This window comes from Chamaea fasciata, unplaced genomic scaffold (genome assembly GCF_029207755.1).
Source record: "Chamaea fasciata isolate MVZ Bird 193981 ecotype frontalis unplaced genomic scaffold, bChaFas1.0.hap1 SCAF_3, whole genome shotgun sequence".
In the NCBI taxonomy this organism is placed as follows: domain Eukaryota; kingdom Metazoa; phylum Chordata; class Aves; order Passeriformes; family Sylviidae; genus Chamaea; species Chamaea fasciata.
The window spans coordinates 82,902,750-82,921,778 of record NW_027094088.1 but is presented as its reverse complement, the minus strand read 5'-3'; the positions used below and the strand labels follow the sequence as shown (position 1 = coordinate 82,921,778).

General features: G+C 37.8%; 1 protein-coding gene across 2 annotated transcripts in view; it reads right to left on the bottom strand.

The window, feature by feature from the left end:
- FILIP1 (filamin A interacting protein 1) overlaps positions 1-10,506 on the bottom strand; it is a 101,435-nt gene extending 90,929 nt beyond the window's left edge. For both annotated transcript variants that reach the window (XM_066179668.1, XM_066179669.1), the window contains exon 1: positions 10,155-10,506. The gene's annotated coding sequence lies outside the window, so the exon portion shown is untranslated. The remainder of the gene's footprint in view (positions 1-10,154) is intronic.
- Between the last annotated feature and the right edge of the window lie 8,523 nt (positions 10,507-19,029).

Genomic DNA, 19,029 nt, shown 5'->3' with positions numbered 1-19,029 from the left:
TCCAAGGAAGGGTCATTTATTACCCCATTCTCTCCCCAATCTGAGAGGCTCACAACTAACGTAAGAAATCATTTCCAGACCTCCTGCTTTGATCTGGGCTAGTTTTGAGGCCACCTGTGCAGATGCCACTGCTGTTCCACCATAGCAGGGCACAGTGTGGCAAACCCACACTGCCCTCAGCCATGTTTCAGCAGCCGTGGCCTCTCCTGAGCAGTGGCACATATGTAAGGGTGAGACTCTGCCCTGCTCCCAAACTCACCATCCCTTCTGCACACTGGCATTGTCAACCACACAGATTCAAAATCTCGAGAAAATCTTCCATAATTGTTTTTCAGGACATTTTAAAGCGTTGTGGCACCAGATCATCTAGACACCAGAGATTTCAACTTCCTTGAAGACATAAGAACTGTATTTTTTTCTAATTTTGTCTGGTTTCAATTAAAGCTGAGCGTCATGTAATGGCAACTTCATTCCTTGGTAAGTCCTTATGAAAAGTCCCAGCCAGCAAGAGTCACTTGAGCTGCTTTAACAAAGCAGGCATAACTGGAGACACTGGTTACCTGCTGAGCTTGCAATACACCCTAGACATTTCTGTTTTCCAGGTGTTCCCTCTTCCTCCCTCCCCACAGCCCCATAGTGGCTCCAGAGCTGCTGAACAACAGCTAATTTGGGCAGTCACATTCGGCTCACCCCTTCTCTCAAAGGTTCTTTTTTCTCCTCCTTGTGCTAGAGAGCTTGTCCTGAGCACTCCCAAAATAACAACAAGCTCACAAGCTGACAGCACCCTCTTTGCCCTGTGAATTACTTCTGGCACCACTGAACCTGAGGGAATGGTTTTGATTTTCCTTCAACATCTTAGTATTGATATTAGTTTGGTTTCTAATCTGGTATGGTTTTGTTCTTGAAGCTTTCTGGTCACATCCCTGGTCTTCCTCCTTCCTTTTTTTTTGCTGTGCTTTACCAGTATGGCTGATTTTTTGGGACCTACAACACAGGGCACAGCTAAGCTTCCCTCTGGGGAGCTTCTCTAAAAATACATATCCTTGTCACGTAGACTAATTCAACTTCTATTGCTACTTCTCCCTGTAGAATCTGGTTTCCAAGGAGGGCTATTTAAGTCTTCTTATTCAAAGCTGTTGACATGATGTTCAATACTGCAACATCTCAGAGTGTCAAAGTCACTACTATGTTTATTCTTGTAACATTCCAGGTTGTTATTAGAAGCGGAAAAGTAAGTTGCTGAAAGTCACACAGGGAACCACTGATGTTAAAGTCAGCAATTTAACCAGCATTCCTCCTCCCTGGTATGACAACTATCACCTCACATTTTAAGGTAACATTATTTTAAACAACAAATTTCAAACATGACATGAATATTTTGGAGAGGGAACCTGAATTTAGCAAAGTGTTTCTGGTGAATAACGAATCTATGAGATGTCCTGCCACTCTCACAGCCTTGCAGTTCAATCACACTCTTGCAGTATGATTAGACTTTGTTTACACAACTAGTGCTGGTAGTAACTAAATTAACCCTCCTTGTGTGCAATTATGCCTGCCTTTTTTTCTAGACACTCACTGCTGTCCTGGAGGGATTTTTGGAGCTGACATGAACAGCCTGTAGAATTGCTCCCATTCTACTTATTCCTTAACAAACTGTTACAAACTGTTGTGTTGTGTTGAGGGTATTCACTGAACATTTCTGTAGATTATTCCGTTTATTGCTGTTTATTTTCCTAGGCTTCTTTTGCGCTAAGCTAAGGAGAAACTCATTACACTGTCTATAGCTCTCACGTATTTCTCTAGCACTCCATTAGTTCTCAGAGACCTGTAGTGATAAAGACTGTGTGGCTGATCGTGATACAGAACAGGGGCTAGAAACTTGTACCACTGCAGGGAATTAGTTTTCTTGGAATGAAGCAGCTGTGTCACTACCACAGAGAGGGCTCTGAACAGTTTCTCCTGGGTCCCCAAGTACCACAGCAATACAATCCTGTTGTGTAAGTTCTGTAAATTTTCATTTGCAAATAGATGGAATTCTGTACCAAAGATACTGACATTGCACCCCCTCTATCTTTCTAATAAAAAGCTGTTCCAAAATAATTTGGGGTTTTAGAACCTGTTCTCTGAAAGCAAGGAAAATCAGTTTAGCCAACCCACTAGCTACTTTTGAAACCTCTGCCCATATGGATACAAGGCAGGGTAGTTAAAGATGTTTACCTGGCGATTCATGGTTAAGAGGTTTAGAGTTTAGCTCTAAAACACTCAGCTTCCTGGCCTCCTGCTATAGCACTTCTTGTCTGTCCTAGCCTGTTCTGGTGTCTTTCAAAGCATGAACTCTTCTTCCTAAATCATCTTACTACCTTTCTCATTATTTTAACCCCACTGAAGCTTACAGCAGCTTTTTTTATTAAAAAAGAGTGCAAGAGTGTATGACAAGTATGTGTGTGTGTGTGCGAGACATACCAGCTCCTTCTGTTCCTCTCTGCAGCCAGTGCTGAGTTTGCTCTAGACCTCTGTATACCACCAGCTGTAAGAATTCCCTCTCCTTTTCCCTTCTATATGTACAGATGATGACAATATTTCAGTTGAAGTTCTGGTTTTGGGAACATTATTTATCTAAAGGGAAGATTACTTGTCTTCAGTGGTTATTCTAAATAGGTATAAGAAATCCTATATGTAAAGACTGACTGCCACATCCCTTTGAGTGTCACAAGGCCTCTGCTTTGTCCTTGTTCCATGATACAATAGTCATTAACAGGCAAATTTAGATGCCTCCAGAAGCTGAGCTTTTTAAAATTAGTCTTAGCTTAACCAGAACTCCATCTAGGAATCCTGTTTGCCATATGTGCATCATGCTCTGCTCCTGATTAGGATACAATTGGAAAGAGATGTTAAGTGAGAAAAGGAAACTCAGCAGTGGAAACAGTCTCCAGAGTTTCCTTCCTCAAAAGCAGCATCTCTGTTATCCTTCCTTATATACTTATTTTCTTTTTACTTACCTTCTCAATGCTAGCCTTGCAGCTTATTGGACCATCAGGATAGAATATGCTTAACATTTTTCGGAATTGTTTTTGCAGAAAGATGGCACCTCAATGGTGCCTAATTCTAAATGTTTGGCTTTCAAACAGAATGTAGCAGCCAGAAGGAAGAGGGTGTGCACTTTGAAAGCTGGAGTAAACTAAGAAAAAGAATTGCATTCAAGATTTTTTGTCCTTATTATTCCTATTTTAGGACATAACGCATCAAACTCAACAAAATTAAACAACAACAACCCCAAAAACCCACAGAACAACAAACACTACAGGGGGGATTTTTGCACTTTTGAAAGTACCTAAGACCTGTAATTTGCTACTATCAACCAACTCTCAAGTCATCTTTTATTCAGTGTATTATGTATTTTGATACACTGATTATTGTTTCTTGCAAAATATTCCATAGCCAGCCATGTCCAAAATTTTGTGATCCAAAGATCACAAAGATGAGAGACCTTAGAATATTTATAAACTAAAAATACTCAAGATGTATGAAAATAATCAAAGCCCTGAGCAACCTGATCAGACTCTGGAGATAGTCCCACTTTGAGGGAAACTGGATGACTTCTGCCGGTTCCTTCCACCTCAATTATGGCTCTGTAAATAAGTGGCAGCCCTCATGCAGAGGATATGCTACTGTGACCCTGCCTTTTACTATTTGCACTCTGATGCCTTTTGTGCCTCGGATTCCATCCCCTGTCTCATGCCACTTGAGGCAGCAGTGGTTCCCACAGCCAGCTGCCTCAGAACACGAGGCTCCCCTGGCACTCAGGAGCCATGCTGCCATGCGTGTCCCTCTGTGCACAGGGACATCTTGTTCTGCACTATGTTTGACATGCCTGAGGACATCCAGCATGGCATCATTCCCTTCCTGCTATCTCCCACCCAGAGTCAAAAACTGGAACGTACAGCTTTCTCTAAAGAATTTTATCAGACTGAGGAACTGAAATCCTTATCTACCGCAATAAAATGCATATTTCTTTTCATTATAGAAGTCTTTGTTGAAAAATAAAAGGAGAAAGAACTACCATAGCCTTTACCTTTAAAGTTAGATCCAAGAGGCTTTGCAATTACAGAAGGTGAGACAACTGAGATTTTTGGGATAAGTATGAATGACAGACACAGGAATTTAATAACTTCAGCAGGAGAAATATATGGTTAATTAAGTTTCAGTCAGCCGAACACTAAACCAGTTGTCATTAACCACATGTTCTCTCCCACCCTTTTGTTTATGCCTTTGCTTATGGCTTTTAAAGCGTTATTTTTTGAACAATCTATCTGGATTATATATTTTAAAAGTAAGAATGTTCTTTGATACACATAACTAGATAGTGTGAGATTTTATGAATACCCTTTCTACTATGTTCACCAAACTGAACTTGAGGATAAATTGCATATGTTTTTTTCAGTGTATATTTGTTGTCACAGTAACTGCAGTTTTCCCAATAAATGGAAATTGCATCGTTTCCTTAGCATTCAGGTTGTTGCACTGAAATAGCACCATGAACTCACCATTACTTCTCCCTTCCTGTTGTCAAGTTAGATCTCATTTAGTTACGGGAGCACGCACTAAAACAGGTCAGTTTAGATTTGTGTGCATTAGAAAGTTGAAGCAAGTCTGCTTAGCTGCATTACATCCTGTGACTCATGCCTGTGTGGGAAAGACCTTATTTTCACAGAGATCTCTTAGATAAACAAGGCAAGTTGGCAGCAATTCGATTACACTGATGCAAGCAGTCTCTGCTTTCTGTTGTATTCGTTTGCTTTATATTTTCTGAAAAATGCAAGCAGGCTGATAAACTCTAGTGAGAATTCTTCTACCAAGGACACATGAGTTTTCATTTTCAATTACTTTTTTTTTAATAATAGGAGCAGCCTTAAATGCCAGTTTCTAAAAAAAACCCCAACCTATTATGTTATTGCATCAAAATCCATTTTTTATCAGTTAGGTTTTTTTAAAGTTTGTTAGCAAAGCTGTAGCTCTTGCTGTCGACAACCATAACACACTAGTCAGTTAGGTATCTCCCTCCAGCAAACATACAAGCCTCTAAATTCTGTGGACTTCAGATAGAAGATGGATTTAGATTCCAAATATCACTTTTACATTTATGCTGGAACAGACTTTTGAACAGCATAAATTACAAAACATTACACTCTTTGTCCCCATTTCCCCAAAATGAAAAATTGAAGAAAGTAAGCATTATTGTATTACAGAGCTCTAAAAGTGTGTAAATCAAACTGGACAAGTTTATTGCAAATTCATCGAGGTTTCTGCTCTTGTTTTGAAACCTCACCAGTCCATATCTGAATGACTTTCGCCACCTCTTAGATAGCTGAAATTATAATTGTCATTTTATCAGCTTTGAAATGAAACTCACTTGGACAAAGTGCAGCGATCTTTCGGATTCACACCCCCCCCCCCCCTTGCCTCTCAGCACACAGCAACCAGACGGGTTGTCCATTTAAGGGAAAAAGTACAAACTCCAGCCTATTTCCCTGTGCTTTGGATGTGTTTGTCCCACTCCTTCAGCAAAGCATTCTGTTGTGCCAAAAAGCATTTCCTTTCCTTGCAAAAGTCATGCGCACATGCACACATATACTCCCATTTCTGATGAAGGTTTAATTAAGCTTTTAACTGTGTTTTCTCTGTATATCTGAGTGTCTAAAACATTGTGAAGGATGCCACAATCTATGTAATCTTACAGATCACCTTTCCATCTACACTTTGCATGCTTTACTTGTGGAAAAGATTTACTTGTGGAAGAGAGATAGTCCAGGCAAAGCAGAATGAGAATCACAGGGCAAAGACATCTTGAATTTAAAAAAAAAAACCAAAAAAAAAAAAAAAAAAAAAAACAAAAAAAAAAAAAAAAAAAACAAACCCCCACAGTTGTCCCAACTTGGGAAATCTTTCTATTTGCACTTACATTAATAGCTATTTTTTACCATGATGCTGAGAATAAAAAGTAATATAGAAAGTACAGATTACCTGCAGAAGTAGGACGTGTAGGTGCAAAGACCCAAAATACAAGGGAAAATCTAATCAAGTGTCCTGAAATGTAGGATTTTCACAAATACATGAGGCATCACACATTTTCAACATGATCAGAGACTCTCATTGTCTCTGCTGAACAGGACAGAGGCACAATTGTTTCTGCCCTTCACCTCAAAGCATAATTACAGAACCATATTGCAAGTTCTAGTGTCACTAGCTTGGTACAAATACTGGCTACTAAGTAGAAAAAGAGAGGCTAAAAAAAAATCTTAATATTTTATGAATTTATTGTTTTATCAGTTATCCAATATGCCCCAAAATAAGAAAAGCCTGTTGTCCCCAAATAATTACCAATATTCTGTATAAAATTAGGAAATAACTTTCAATAGAAAACAATGAGAGAAAGGAAAACAGAAAAGGCTAAAAATGGAAACTACCACAATAAGATGATGAAGCTGAAAAGTTTAGACATTTGGGCTTCTTGTAAAGAAGTATTTAAAAATTTCTACACAATAGAATATCCTTTTTTTATCTTTCTGTCTTTCAGTCCTTATCCTAGGTTTTATATACTAAACATTTTTGGTGAAATAGGAAGTATGGATAGATGGAGTCCCTTCTCATTTGTAATGTTGTTTCATCTGGCTTCTTCACAAATATTCACTTTATTTCTCCAACTGTCATTTTAGATATGTAGAAGGATAAAACCTCTGCCCCAAATTCAGTTTATACATTTAAATCACATTGCAACCTGTAACGACAGACCTTGAGAAAGGAAGGGAAGAAACAGGAAATTGGAGGAAAAGTAAAATTTCTCTTAGGAAAAAAAAATGGACAGGAATAGAGATGATCTGTTCTGTAAAATGCTCTTAAGAGACTGGAAATTTATCTGCTAATTCCTGAATACTAAACCTGATCTTATTAAATTCAAAGGAAATTTCACTCTGACTTCAGTGGCATAAACCTGACCTTTGACTGGCACAGCTTTGAGGCACATTCTTAATTTCTGCCTGGGGGTACCTGAACTGAGTTAGATAAGACTACCAAAAGCCTTAAATTAAGCATGTGTGGAATCTCTGCCAATAGAAAGATCCTGTAGGAGGAAACTCCTAGAGGAGTTTCACTGATACACCTCTATCAATAAGAAGCTTTTATTATGGACATGGCTATAAAGGTGAAATTGTAACCCAGAGGAGCAAAACAGGGCATACCAGCAAAACAGAGACTTCCTAATATACTAATGCTTAGTCCACAGGCTGCTTCCAGGAAGGACACCTGTTTCTTCAGGAATCCTACTTTGGCTGACATAGTTCTATTGATATTAATGTTTAGACTTTCCATTTGTGTCAGGTGTGACAGTGAGCGGCACTACAGAAAACTCAGATGCCATGAGGTCAACATCAGGCTCACTAAAACCAGTAGCATAAAGGATGTACCAGTAAATACCAGAGCCAAAGGTCAATAGTCTACCAGATATGAGAGGGAGAAGTTCAGGAGAATCAAGGCATATGTAAGCAGGGACAGAGCAGTGCTGAGCTTTGAAGACGGATTTCAAGTCTTTGAATTTGGTGTTAAAAACAATCAGATCCTCTATAAAGAGACTGAAAGACTGAGGTGATGAAAACACTCAGTTAAGACAATGATTTTAGCTGGGGCTAGATCAGCTAAAATTATAACAAAATTAACAGAATAATTAAATAATAATAATTCATAATAATCATAACTTTAAATATTACATTAAAATCAAAAAAGCCACTGACAGAATCTGGAAGTGGATTCAGATTGGAAGGAGTCTTTAGCACCATGAAAGGCACCATTCATTCCATAGTTATGTAAATATAAACAAAAGCAAAATGAAGCATAAGGGGGAAAATAAATGGGTATGCTGTATCTACTTGTCGTCCACAAATATCATTCCAATGGAGTGTATCGCCAAAACATAAATTACTATTTGATTTGATATAAAATTGACCTTGGTTTCACTGTAGTCAGAAGAACTGGCAATCTTTCAAATATGAAACCATCTGTTGAATAGCCACATTATATATTCCAGAGATTTGATTGGAAAATCCCAGAGCCTCTTTGTGGACACCTGTTGAAAAGAGTAATTTTAGCCTCTTCCTCCATTTTGAAGTGGAAAGGAAGACAGATATATGTAAAACCACAATTCCATGTGTTAGAGTTTGAAGTTGCTATTAGATTGTTCAAATATCACTTCCTTTGACAGTTATCAGGCTGATAACTTGCCTTTTGATTTAAAAAACTTTGCTAAATGTAAATTGTGCCAAAAAAGGGAAGTAGTATAGCCACACATTACACTGAACAACAACTAAACCAAAAAAGGAGTCAATATTAGCATAGCGTTTTCCTAGATTTTGCCATCCCTGTATTTTCAGAAGATCAAATTTGTCATTTCTCCACAGTTTAATTTGCCAGATATCTCATTAAAGAGAAGAAACAGTAATTTTCACTCTTATGTCAAGAAGACTAAGACGACAAATCATATTGTCTCAGATTTATTTCTCACTGTGTAGTCTTCTTATGAAAAAATAACTTTCTCAGGATATGTCCTTATTAAAAAGTAATTCCAAAGTTTCCTTTTGAGACTTTGATTTGGGATACCATAGTGCTTTAGTAATTCCACAATAACGATTATCACATTAAATGATAGTTGCCAAAAAGTGTTTCTGTTTAGTGCTTTAGTGTGCCCCTTGCTATGAAATAAAATGTACACTGTGTTACTTTTTGCTTTTCAGAATTTTCTTTCATCCTAATACTTAACTTATTTTATCATTTCACAGGCAGTTACATTCTCAGTCATCAAGTACAAGTTGCTTCAGAGTATTTTAATTCCATCCAATCCATGCGCTGCTAAGATGTGGTATTGATGTCATTTATGTAGTATGCAGGGATGCAACTAGAATTATTCAGCTAAAGCAAGACATTCTCATCTAATGAGGCACTCCCAGAGTCCACAGACTAAGTGTCAAACACCACAGACAGTCAGCACAGACTCAATTCATTCCTGCTTTAGGACAGATATTTTTTGTTTGAGACAATGCTACATAAATCTGTGAACAGGGTTTTAGCACAGGGTAAGTGCATTCTTTAAATCTCTGCCTTCATAGCTGAATTCATATTGCGAATGAACTTATAATCAGGATGTCTCTTAAAAATTAATATATACTAGATTTCCTTAGTTTGCAGAAAACAGATTTAAAATAGGTGGCAGGGAGGAGTGGAATTCATTCTCCAATTGATCAAACAGCTTTTGTCAGTTAAGACAAAGTAAATCACACTAAGCAATTCCTCTCCTAAATTACACGACCACAATGGGACCATAGGACTTGCATTTCCAACAACAAACAGGCTTCCACCCTGCTGTCAGGGTAAAACATCTGAGAACTGGTTTCTCATTTATTTTGCTGAAAGAAACATACACTTTAACAACAACGACCCAGCTCAAGCACACTTAGGTACAATGAACATAAGGTCAGTCCTTAGGACAGTTGCATTTTGCTGCTAATCAAAGCAGCAGAGATCAATCTTCATTCTATGTAAATAAGCACAAGAGAAAGAACCAAGAGCAGTTGTCACAAAGGCAGTGTGAAAGGCACCAGGTGTGTCCTAAAAGTTAGCAAGGAAACAAAAAGTACAAATGCGCTGGGCCACGAACTATTTGCTTACTTCTGTTACTGAATGGCTGTTTCCTTTTATTTACAACACAGGTTTGTCACTGTTTTTAATAGCTGCTAGACTATCACTGGTCAAAAATGATACGTATTCTATTATTAAATGTTGATTTATATTCTGTCTGCATGTAAGCAGATATAAAGAAGATACATGTCAAAATCTATGCAAATTTTTCCATATTACTACTAGCTATTTTATTAAGCTCATTCTCTGAACTGCAAAAGTTACTTAAGCAATGCTTTTCTATCATTAAAACATAAAAAAGCCTCTAAAACTTTTATCCCAGCTTTCATCTATTGACATTTCCAAATCATTCAGAAGATTGTTCAAAGAAGGAAAGAGACAATAGACATTAGAAAAGAAAATTTTTGTAAAAAAGACACTAGAAAATAAAGATTCTTGTAAAAAACCCGATGGAGTGGTGAACTCGGTCTTACCTGTCAGCACCACAGACCTAGGATTATATCCTTTACACTGCAAGATCTCAGTAGCCAGTCCCACAGCACTACCACAGGGGTAGAATGATCCAGCTCAGGAGAGCACAAAGATAGAAACTTTTCCCACTTTTCTAGGTCTAGCAGCAGTTGAAGTAATGAAGAAAACAAGGTAGGGCACAGAAGACCGGAGCTGCTGCTCGCAGAAATCCCAGGCAGGAGAAGCAGGAGGTATACTCTGTCTGTGTCTCACCCAGACTTTTGTTTAAAAGTTTTTTCAACTGTTGCTAGGTGGTGTTAGGCTTTGGCAGTTTAGTTCTCAGATTGTATTTCCCCTCTTCTGGTCTCTTCACACAGTGTTACAGCAATGACTTTGTTGAGCTCAGCTCGCTTGTGCTATATTTAACCAGTGTTCTCAGCAAGTCAAGCCTGTCAACAGCTGAGAAGTTTGGAGCAGGCTTTACTGAGTTCCTCAGCTGCTGAATTATCAGTGGATGTTGCACTGCACAGCCCAGCTACTACATTCACTGAAAGATTGTGGGGAAACTGTCAAACCCTTTTAAGGGCTTCCAGTGACTTCACAGGAGTAATTACTATTTAAAGCACTAAGTACAAGATGTGTATTTAGGCATATATTTTAGACTGCTAGAGAAAGAATACTTGTGTTCACTGCAGATGAGTTCAATTATTTATACAGTAAGAATTTTCCTAGGACAAGTAGGAAGTTTATAATTTGAAAGGTATGCACTTCACTTGAGGAAAAATTACACGTGGGAAGAACTTTTCGCAGCATAATTTCTTACAGAGCTTAAATATACTAAGATGACATGGAGAAATTAATGAAAGGCTTAGGGTGGAAAGTTTTCACTGTGATATTTATTCCAAAAACAACTCTTTTCTCCCAGACCAAGAGCTTCCTGCAGTTGTTCCTACACTGTCTCTCACTGAAGGAAAGGAAAGCCACACATATCACAATTTGTTTGATAGGAGTATTAGGAACACTTTACTTCAGGGCTGTATGCATTATGATGTATCCACACAGGCTTCTGGATCTAATTACTGTTCCTAATTCTAAGCCATAAGTCTCTTAATCAACAGACCAGCAGTAACATTGGATAGCTTTCAGCCCACAAACTGTCATGATATCAAGACTCAAAGATGTTGCAGATCTCAGACTCTGAAACAAGGTTCTACCATCTCATGGCAGAACAGCCTCTGTAAATGTCTCTGGCAAGGAAAATTCCCTACCCCCAACAACTCTGTTCTCATCTGAGCAGTACTTCAGAGTTAAATGAAAAAGGAGCCTCCTTTGGAAAGCTTTTCTCTAGTGATGATTTTTGGTATTGATCTAGGGTTAGATGAAGAGGCAGAGAAGAAAGAAGACAGGAAAGAAAAAAAGTAAAATGATACTGAAAATTTTGCTTGTTGATATTTCTTCATGAGGACACACCAACCTTGCAGAGCAAAAAAAGATTCAAGCAGGTCATAACAGTACCCTGCAGTGATGCTGGGTCTCTGTGCAAGGAGGGGGATGGGGAGCGGGAAGGTATCACACTGTGGCAATTTCAACATGCAGGAACATAATTGGCCACAATGATATGAGATACCAGAGGGTGAGGACAAGCTCTTACTGGAAGCAGCTGTGGGATTAGCTGTAGCCTGGTGCTCTAACACTGTCTCTGGAATGACTTCTGCTTGATCTATGTCATTATCTAAACAAGCAAGGAACAATGAAAAAATACTTTCATTCCCAAGTTGCTCATAAAGAGAAAATGAAGTGAACATTAGGTATTATGTCAAGTAACTGATATTTAGACAGTGATGACACATTTATGAAAGTCCCAAACACTTCAATAATGTCAAATATATTTTGTTTTGTAATAATTACTAATTTCCATTTGCATTTCAATATTTGACTTGGACAGAATAGTTAGAATGTATAAATAATAGGAAAACTTCTGTTTTTCAGAAACAGTTACTTGGAAAATTATTTTAGAGACACATAATAAATTGGCATAAAGTTTGCTGGTATATGCTTCCACTTTGAGCTGAAGTGAGATACAGGTATCCACATTCTAAAAAGAATCTCTAACTTAGTTTCCTCATATAAAATTCAGGTCCTCCAACCAGATGAGTAATTTTTGACCATTCTGGCTTTAACTTCTTGCTCAAAGTGCAGTATTAACAGTACTTTATTCATTCAAGTATAATAAATCAGGCAAACAAAACAATTAACTTGGCTTATAGATCTCAGAAAAAAACCAAATGATTCTCAACATTTCTCTCCCATTAGTTACTGGCACATTCACTGAGTGGAAAACAATACAACTTCTTAGGAGGCATTCTCTGCTGCCAGCCCTTGTGGGTGGGTTTCAGTAGTAACCTGCTGGTGCTAGTCTGCTTATTCTTGTACACTTGCAAACTCACTCCCCAGCTGTGCACCATAGATATAATCCTCTAACACCAGGGGAATTTCAGGGAAAAAAAAATAGGCAAAATAGAATAGTTTAGGTTTTGCAAGTGAGTCAGAAAAAATATAAAGACTTCTAGTATGGGAAAGGGTGTAATTAATCAGCAATACTGGAAGTGTAAAGTTTTTTAACTTTGTGCAATATAAAAATGGTTCTCCTCTAAGTTTTTCCCCTACTGAATGATGGAAAAAAATAATTATAAATTGACAGATTGTGGAGGGTGGGAAATAAAAGGAAAAACAAAACCATGAAAGAGATTTTTTAGTTTAGCATCCTACATTAGGTCCTAATGTCAATAAAGAGCATCATCCAAAGTCTTAGTGACATCCTCCAACTAAGTCTAAAAAGCAACCTCCTTATAATTTCTAACAATTATGTTATCTCTTAGTCAAGCAACCAAGATAGTGGCGTCCAAAATAAATAATTCTAAGAAAATTTGTAATGGAAGCCAAATATCTCAATACTATTTAAATCAAACAACCAAAGGCACAGCAATATAAAAAAGGGAACAAAATGAGGCACTAGAGAGGAGAAGAGCAGCAGCAAGACCTGTTGCCATCTTCAAAGATAATGTTAATCACAAATACAGATAAAGGACTGTCACTGTTCACACAATCGTATTTCTTTGTACTTACATTGCTAGAAAATGAAAGAAAATTTTTTATGATATGAGCTGTTCTAGAGAAATTCCAGGCTTCAGGTAGGAATTACTGCCAGAAAATCTATGGGTTTTACAGAGAAGATCAAAACAGATGTCTTCTTCTGACCTTACTGGTTTCTCTTGACCTTAAAATGTATGCCTGTAAATGAGGTTTTTCTGGAGCGCACACAATAGTATTACTATGTAATATTTTTCTCAGCCATACATCACTTTGGTGTACAAGTATATCTCATTCTCTTAGTCACAGAGGCATTCAGAGATACAGCCTACTACCATTGTCCTTTTCAAATATTTTACATCAGCCTTAACTGGACCAATATACTGGAAACAAATCTATGTGAATAGACTTTAAGTTTCCTAACTGTGTGTCCTGAGGAGCTCTAGTATGTGCATAATTCTGTGTGGGCAACCACTGTGAGTTCTTCATTAAGCTGCTCATTAAAATGCATTGAAGTAAGTAATCAGTATTTTAGTTTGTGACAAATTATTTTTTCATTTGCTTGAAAGGTAATGCGCCACAATTTTGTGATAACCTGCCTTCATAATTATTGCTCGTTTCCATAAATCTCTATTATTTTAGACTATATGGACAGTATAACACGTACTTCCTTACAGTTTGTTGGATGGGAGGGTGTTGATTAATAAGATCTTGGCTGCACCTCCTCAAATCTGTATTTTGGGAGGGATAGGTATTGATTTTTTTAGTTTTCCAGATACTATTGTCACTTTATAGAAGCCGACACTGCCTTTTAGGTGTTAGGTCTGCTCTATTTTCATCTCAGCACCTACTTTTTTATAACCAAAGGAATAAACCTATTTCTGCATTAAGTTCATGGATTCAGTTGAGTTGTCTATTTTATAATCCTGGCAAAGAGATCCCCACCACAGTCACAAACCTCCAGGAACACTTGGAATGTTATAGTATTTTCTGTAATAGTTCTGCATGGTTTATCAGTGAAATAAAACTAGGGTGTCTTTCATTTCAATTCTTCATATGCTGTCTTGATCTATGTATTGTCTTCAAGAAACATTTTTTGCTTTTTTTAAAGTTGTAATCTTAATGAAAGAAACATATTAAAAGGCATGTCCATTTCAGTTATTCTATATTTATTTTTCCATTGTACAAAGAAAAATACTGGCATCTCATAAGGTGTCTTCAAATGAAGTGGGATGCAGATCAAATATGGGGCAGTTAGATATACAGCCACATCAAGAATATCAGATGGCCCACTGAACTCAGGCACAACCCTGCCTACAAAAAATGACAGAAAAAATAGTGATAACTTTAGAATTGTTTGAACACTTCTGAATCCAAAGCTCCAGAACCTGGCTCTCACTAGAGCTGGGTCAAATGGAGACAGTAGGAAGAACCAGTCTGTCGGAAAGTGTCAAATCAAACCTCTGGAAAAGGAACAAATCATCTTAATAGCTTCACTGCCACATCCCAGGAGTGGTATGCAACTTGCTCAAAAACTAAGATAAAAATGAGCTGAAAATGGATTATTTGCTTTTAAGGCCAGAATAAACTAGTTTTATAATCTAATACAGCCTCCTACACAGGAAAGATTGTGGAATTTTCCTCATGCAAAACAGCAAGTTGCAGTGAATTAAAGCACATCTTTGAGAAAGAATACATAAATCAAACATGGATAATTTGCCACAGCAATATATACTGCAGTCCAAGAGTAAATGACACTTCCTGTTCAAAGCAATCCCAACTTTTGGAATCTATTTCCACTTTGATGTTGGCTGACTTGAGCTCCTACACCATGATGGTTAGTCAGTGGACTCCAACCTCTCTCAATTTGTTCAATTCTCAATAAGTTCCAGTGGTTATTAACAACCCTGAAGAGGAATTCTCTTTATGAGGTCTACTCCCTGCTCCATACTAATTAACGATTTTTCAGTGAAACGAAACACACTGAGGTGAAACACGGCAGTGTTTGTAAACTAAGAACATTGTACAGTAAACATGTAAACCAGAAGCAAAGAGTATTTTCTCCAAAGCGATCATCTGAATTTATTATTCAAACTGTGACACCTAAGGGCTAGCTCCCCAAGAGGGGAAGCTCTGTCCTTGCAAACAGCGACAAGCACCAGCGGACGTGGAGCTCTTGTCTGCCATCCCCAAGAACACAGTGCCACCTATCTCTGCCGCAGGGCTAACTCACCGCGGGCGGGGGGAGAGGACGGGCCGAGGAACTCTGTTCTTTTCACGCAATTCTGCGCTATCCCTTGCTTCCTTGCTTGGTTTTCTGTGGGCTATGGGTCGGATTCTTCCACTGCACATTCCCAGATTGCAGCTGTATTTCCTATAAGACACTGGCTTCTGTGTCCACTCGGTGCCATTTACATGGTTCAGTACGAGTTCAGACTGATTACATCCTGCTGCAATTAAGCCATTTTAAGCCAACACTCATATCATTGGTGCTTCTCCAGATTTTACTGACAAGAGCCTAAACTCGTTATTACCTTATCTGTGAATCTGTAGGACTTGAACTGCTGTGGAGAAAGAAGTGGTTAAAACATATATAAGCATCCCAACAGTTTAAACATAGGTACCAGCCCAGAGTCCTCTATCTAGGAATGACTAGGTTAGGAAGAGGTGGTCTTTCCCAGTTTTGTCTCCCTGGAAGCCTCAGGACAAGACGCCCCAGGAGATAAACCATAGATGCATTCAGATGTAAGTAACAGTCCAACTAACTTTTTCATAAGGAGCTGTTTCCAATCCCATGGCCAAACTGTACACAAACACCTCTCAGAGACAGTCACAGCATTGGTACAAATAATTTGTGTGGAATTGAGCAGGAGAACAAGAGAGAAGGATAAGGTGTTCAGATTCAGGCACAAATCTATAGTTCAGGAATATTTCTGCAAGGGATCAGAGGCAGAGTTTCGAAATTCAAGTTTTTAATCCCCATTAAGTATCAAACACATGCCATTTTCAACATAAAGAAAAACAATATATGCAAAACAGCTTATCTGACATAATTGACATTTTCTTTTACTTTCACAGATGTGAGGGAGAGGAATGACTTTCTACTTTCCACTATTTAAAATGTGGTGAACAATGATGAAGAGGGCTCTGTTAAATTGGTGTTTCAGTAACTTGCATACAAAAAGACATTGCTTGCCAGTGATAGACAAAAGTACTTAAAAAACCTTGGTTTTAAGCAGTGCTGTTTAGAACACTTCCCTGAGCACAGAGTTTACTGGGGGGTGTTAGGAAAGATTAATTTTGCTTTTTTATTGACTGTTGAAAGGGCAGGATAATATAGATAACAAAATATTAATAGTAACAAGTGCAGGTGGAAATGGGAAATTTTGGGGGAAAGAAGGTTTTATTGCTTTAGAGTCAGTTTTGCCCATACTAGCATACAAATTTTCTGTATATTTTGGCCCTAAAACTATAAAAATACTTTTGTTTTGGTTTGAGTTTGGAAACAGCAGAAGGATTTCTATTTTTAAATCATATCTGTTGGAAAATATCCCCCGTGAAAAAAATCCCCAAATGCTACTCCTGCTATTACCAGTAAGTCAGTAGCTGGAATTACAGAAAAAATTTGATCTACAACATGTTTGGACTGAATATGAGATCTGCCACCTTCATTCTGACTACAAAGCACTATGCTGGAACATCACCCATCATATGTGACATACTTAAACCACATGTTCATATTGCCAAAGAGTAAACTAACAAATCTAAAGCCCTTTCTTTCGTATGTAGAACCTATGCAACTGCTTAGGACATCTGTCTGAACCAAAACCTGCAATGAATGTGTGATAATCTCAGTACAGACTGGTGTCCAGTACCTTTCCACTCACACAAATTACTTAGATGAAAACCCCTCTAAGTTAGAAGAAACTACCTGAGACCCCTTAGTCCTCATAATTAGAAATCAGTTTTTTACAGAGATAAAAATAGTGATAGGAGATGAGATGGGAAATCCATAGGCAACAGGAAAATGTTTTACTGCACAATGCAGAAATCAAGAGAAGGGATAGAGGAAACTGAACCTACAATAGCAAGAACACTGCAGAACGCTTCCTCATAAGGCATCTCCTCCTAAAAAAGGAAAGGGAAACAAACCAAGTACCTTAAACACTCCTCATACTCTTAACTACTGCCTCTCCAGGTATGAGAAACCTCAGTAGAAAAAGGTACTTACTGAGTCAAAGGTAAACATCAATCACCACTGATAGCCATGTAAGTTTCCATCTTTTTGACTAATTTCAGCAGACCCATATTCAGTCAGTTCCTGAGGATCCCCACTTGCAGTAATCAAAAGCATTACAGCACAAAGACTGCTTGGCAGAGGAGCCAGAGATAGTACTGCCCAAAGAAATTTGTAAGAAAACTATATCATACTATTTATTCTATTAGGTCACCTTTCTCTTTACAAATTAACGTATTACTACTTTCTAGTTCCAATGTCTTTTTTTTTTTTGGTCTTTTTTTTTTTTTTTTCCCCAACAGATGTCACAGAATGAGACAACAGCTGAGATTCAGAAGAACCTCTGGAGGTCTTCTCATCCTCAATTCTGCTCAAACAAGGTGACCTAGAACAGGCTGCCAAGCACCATGTCCATACAGCTCCTGAGTATCTTCAGAGATGGAATCAGCACAGTAAATGAACAGTACCTCAGAGCACATCTGTGTTCCTTGAATCAGCCATGAAATAGGTACACAGTCTGAGCTGCTTGGTTTTGCTTCCTCTGTAGAAAATCAACATCAGTCATTGAGAGAAGATGATTGAACACTCATTTTAGGACAGCAAAAGTAATCTGATAAGAATCTTGTCTGCAGCACAATTCCACATCTTGTATTTTTCCCAGAGTAATGATTTGGGTTTGTTTTTTTTATAATGAGTTTAGTAGTATTTCTCATGTGTTATTTTATGTAATGCATTTTTTAAAAGTAAATAAAATTTAGGCTTCACAAGAAAGTGAAATAACCAGATAATTCTTTGGGGTTTTTTTTCCAGAAATTTCAGAAGTTTAACTTCAGAAGCCAGAGTTTAACTGTCTAAGAAAAGTCCAAAGAATCTCTTGAACTACACATTTCAGTGATACTGAGAAAACATACAATTCATTTCATATTCAGAGCTGATGCACTTTTTGCTACTTTTGTTGTATTACCTCTAGAATCCACATTAAGTCTAAGATTTCTTTAACCAAAACCAGATCTCTTTTTGGCAAATATTACCCCCACATTCCTCCTTTACAGAATGTGGGAGGCCAAGATTTTTGAGTAATTTTTGCTTCCCTCCCACATATATACCTCTAAAATTTGAGGCTTACTTTATTTTGTCATGTTTTTCCCACCACTCTTTCATATTAAGCAGATTTTCTTTCTCCCTGAGGTCTAAGTAAATCTTTCTAGAAACTCAAGAATACACTTAGGCATCTCCAACTATTCTTCTGTATATCTGTCAGAAGGATGGCCTCCAGACCATCCACTAAGTGCTTCTGCATTGCTTGCTTTTTATTAGTGCTGCATCTATGATAGGTTGGGGTATAAAAATAGATGCAGCACATAACAAATCTCCAAGGCATCATAACTAAGACTCTTTTAGGGACAGTTTACCCTTCAGAAAACAACTAATGAAAACAAAACAAAACAACAAAAAACCACAAACCAAACCAAACCAAAAAAAACCCAAAAAACCAAAACAGAAAAACCAAACCAAAACAAAACCTGTTAGTCTCCAGACTATAGTGACATAGTTGGGAATTAAACAGAACA